The sequence below is a fragment of the Chiloscyllium plagiosum genome, unplaced genomic scaffold, assembly GCF_037043375.1.
Source record: "Chiloscyllium plagiosum isolate Xiang-an unplaced genomic scaffold, Cpla_swu_hap1 HiC_scaffold_45, whole genome shotgun sequence".
NCBI lineage: Eukaryota > Metazoa > Chordata > Chondrichthyes > Orectolobiformes > Hemiscylliidae > Chiloscyllium > Chiloscyllium plagiosum.
Window position 1 is genome coordinate 44,809,910 of NW_028270183.1, and position 3,960 is coordinate 44,813,869.

The window sequence follows — 3,960 nt, forward strand, 5'->3', positions numbered from 1 at the left end:
AACACAGCACATGCAGCGAAAGTAAATGCCTATATTGCCGGTGCTCACAACCACGGCGGCTGTTCATTTTCTGCTTCATGTCGATCGCACGATAGTCTGAAGTATTTCCTTTCGTTGCAAAGCTTTTCAACGAAAAAAAAGCATTTACTTTTCCGAACGCGCATACTCGACTTAACCATTTGCTCTGATATTCAAAATGAAGCACAATGTCCGGACGCGTGCAATTTCAATCGCAATGCCACCAGCTCAGCTGCAGCTTGTCATGTTGAAAAATATCGTCTGTCGAAACGTCCCTTCAACGATCGCTCACTGTTCTTCTGGATACTCACAGACTTTTGGAGTCAGCGTTATGTGCTGCTGATAAACTGCTACGAACCTTATGCCAAATGCATTTGAATTGAAATCTAACAGTGGGATTTTTTCTGCTCCCGAACGACGCAGTTGCTTTGGTGTCAGCAACAGCTCAGACGCCAATTGCACGTTTTGCTCAATCACTCATGTTGCTAATTCAATCTTCGTTTGACAGCATATTTAGAAAGTTATCACGCCTTCCTGCAGCGGTCGTCAGTGACAGATCAGATGCTAAGATGATTGCTTCAGACAGCATGCTACATCCTCCATTTGAAAATGGAAAAGGTGCAAACGGTTGCAGGCTGAACACACACTCACTATATTGCCTGGCGTGTCAGAGGCTGGGAGCGGAGCTTATGGAGGCTTTTCAATCATGAGGGGCATGAATCGGGTAAATAGACAAGTTTCTTTCGCTCAGGTGTGGCAGTGCAGAACTAGAGGGTATAAATCAGGTGTGGGAGTACGAGAATTGGAAAGGCAGTGATGGGCAATGGCTGCGCGCAGAGGGTGGTGCGTTTCTGGAACAAGTTGCCAGACGAGCTGGTGATGGATGGTAAAATTCCAATACTTTTAAGGAATCTGGACGTGTATTTGAATAGGCAGGGTTTAGAGAGACATGGGTCAAATGCATGCAATCGCGGCTGGATCAATTGAAGATATCTGTTCGGAATGGACGAGTTCGACCGAAGACTGTGTTTTCAGTGCTGTCCATATCTAATGAGCTCTATGATAGTGCAGGTGAAATGATAAAAAAGATAAATAAAATCAATGAAGTAAAATTGTCTCAAGTTGTTGAATTCAAACAACTTCAGGTAATTTTATTTCAATTATTTTATTTATCTTTTTTATTTGTGTTTTTTTCATTGTTCTGTAACTCTTATTTCTTGATTGTCTCTCTTTCTCTCGCTCCCCACTCTCTCAATATCTTTTTCCTTTCCTCTTCCCACTTTGCTACCCTTCTCCCCTGTTTTCCATTTTGTCTCTGCTTCACCCATCCCCCACATATTTTGTCACATAGCACTGGCTACAGCCTGCGTCATTCACGGCTCCTAATCTCCCTTAGATCTCTCCATGCACTCTCCTTATCACCTTTGCATCTGGAGCCCTGACTCACCATCTCTCAGCCTGGTGTAAACAGCTCCCTATTTCTCCCCCTTTTTTATCTTTAACAAAGGATCAGTTCGACTCGAAACGTCAGCTCTTTTCTCTCCTTGCAGATGGTGCCAGACGTGCTGAGACTTTCCAGCATTTTCTCTTTTGGTTTCAGATTCCAGCATCCGCAGTAATTTTATTTTATTAATGGCTCTATGATATTGCTGGTGTCATGATAACTCCAGCTTCTATGCATGAGAGGTGAGCAAGCGAATGAAGTCCTTTTGGAAGTCGCGTGACAAGTATTAACAGAGATCAAGGAAAATAACATGAACGAATCTTTGATTTGAATTGAAGCCTGAACTCTGGTTCTGCTCCGAGACTGTGCCAGGTCTGCTTAATACTGCATATATTTCATGATTTGCATTTGTTTGTGAAAACAATTGAGACTGATTGATTTGCTGCAGACAACATCCAGCAGTCATCATGGGTACGGCGATCAAGTCGTGCGTCTAGCCCTGTCAAATGTTTTATTGCGCAGGTGAGGCTTCCTGTTTCGTGGTTTGGTGGAGCACGTTGTTTGGAAAAATAGCAACGCAGCTGAGATCCGGCATGGGACCAGCGGGTTGATGTTCCATGACAGCGATGGTCGCCTTTCGAATGAGCACACATCTCAACCGACCATGTGACAAGTTCTTGCAGACGGTGAAAGTAAAAGCCACGGCGAACACTGACACAGACCTGCCAACGACGGAAGCGCCTCTCGTGGTCAGTGCGGGGATTGAACCCACGACCTTGGCGTTATTAGCACCACGCTCTAACCAGCTGAGCTAACCGACCAACACAGCACAAGCTGCGAAAGTAAATGCCTATATTGCCGGTGCTCACAACCACGGCGGCTGTTCATTTTCTGCTTCATGTCGATCGCACGATAGTCTGAAGTATTTCCTTTCGTTGCAAAGCTTTTCAACGAAAAAAAAGCATTTACTTTTCCGAACGCGCATACTCGACTTAACCATTTGCTCTGATATTCAAAATTAAGCACAATGTCCGGACGCATGCAATTTCAATCGCAATGCCACCAGCTCACCTGCAGCTTGTCATGTTGAAAAATATCATCTGTAGAAACGTACCTTCAACGATCGCTCACTGTTCTTCTGGATACTCACAGACTTTTGGAGTCAGGGTTATGTGCTGCTGATAACCTGCTACGAACGTTATGCCAAATTTATTTGAATTGAAATCTAATAGTGGGACGTTTCTGCTCCCGAACGACGCAGTTGCTTTGGTGTCAGCAACAGCTCAGAAGCCAATTGCACGTTTTGCTCAATCACTCATGTTACTAATGCAATCTTCGTTTGACAGCATATTTCGCAAGTTATCACGCCTTCCTGCAGCGGTCGTCAGTGACAGATCAGATGCTTAGATGATTGCTTCAGACAGCATGCTACATCCTCCATTTGAAAATGGAAAACGTGCAAACGTTTACAGGCTGAACACTCACTCACGATATTGCCTGGCGGGTCAGAGGCTGGGAGCGGATCTTATGGAGGCTTTTCAATCATGAGGGGCATGAATCGGGTAAATAGACAAGTTTCTTTCGCTCAGGTGTGGCAGTGCAGAACTGGAGGGTATAAATCAGGTGTGGGAGGGCGAGAATTGGAAAGGCAGTGATGGGCAATGGCTGCGCGCAGAGGGTGGTGCGTTTCTGGAACATGTTGCCAGACGAGCTGGTGATGGATGGTAAAATTCCAATACTTTTAAGGAATCTGGACGTGTATTTGAATAGGCAGTGTTTAGAGAGACATGGGTCAAATGCATGCAATCGCGGCTGGATCAATTGAAGATATCTGTTCGGAATGGACGAGTTCGACCGAAGACTGTGTTTTCAGTGCTGTCCATATCTAATGAGCTCTATGATAGTGCAGGTGAAATGATAAAAAAGATAAATAAAATCAATGAAGTAAAATTGTCTCAAGTTGTTGAATTCAAACAACTTCAGGTAATTTTATTTCAATTATTTTATTTATCTTTTTTATTTGTGTTTTTTTCATTGTTCTGTAACTCTTGTTTCTTGATTGTCTCTATTTCTCTCGCTCCCCACTCTCTCAATATCTTTTTCCTTACCTCTTCCCGCTTTGTTACCCTTCTCCCCTGTTTTCCATTTTGTCTCTGCTTCACCCATCCCCCACATATTTTGTCACATAGCACAGGCTGCAGCCTGCGTCAATCACGGCTCCTAATCTCCCTTAGATCTCTCCATGCACTCTCATTATCACCTTTGCATCTGGAGCCCTGACTCACCGTCTCTCAGCCTGGTGTAAACAGCTCCCTATTTCTCCCCCTTTTTTTATCTTTAACAAAGGATCGGTTCGACTCGAAACGTCAGCTCTTTTCTCTCCTTGCAGATGGTGCCAGACCTGCTAAGACTTTCCAGCATTTTCTCTTTTGGTTTCAGATTCCAGCATCCGCAGTAATTTTATTTTATTAATGGCTCTATGATATTGCTGGTGTCAT

General features: G+C 44.1%; 1 non-coding gene across 1 annotated transcript; it reads right to left on the reverse strand.

Annotated features, from left to right (window-relative positions):
• Positions 1–2,209: 2,209 nt before the first annotated feature.
• trnai-aau (transfer RNA isoleucine (anticodon AAU)) lies at positions 2,210–2,283 on the reverse strand. The gene has a single exon. It is a non-coding gene; the product is annotated as a tRNA-Ile (tRNA).
• Between the last annotated feature and the right edge of the window lie 1,677 nt (positions 2,284–3,960).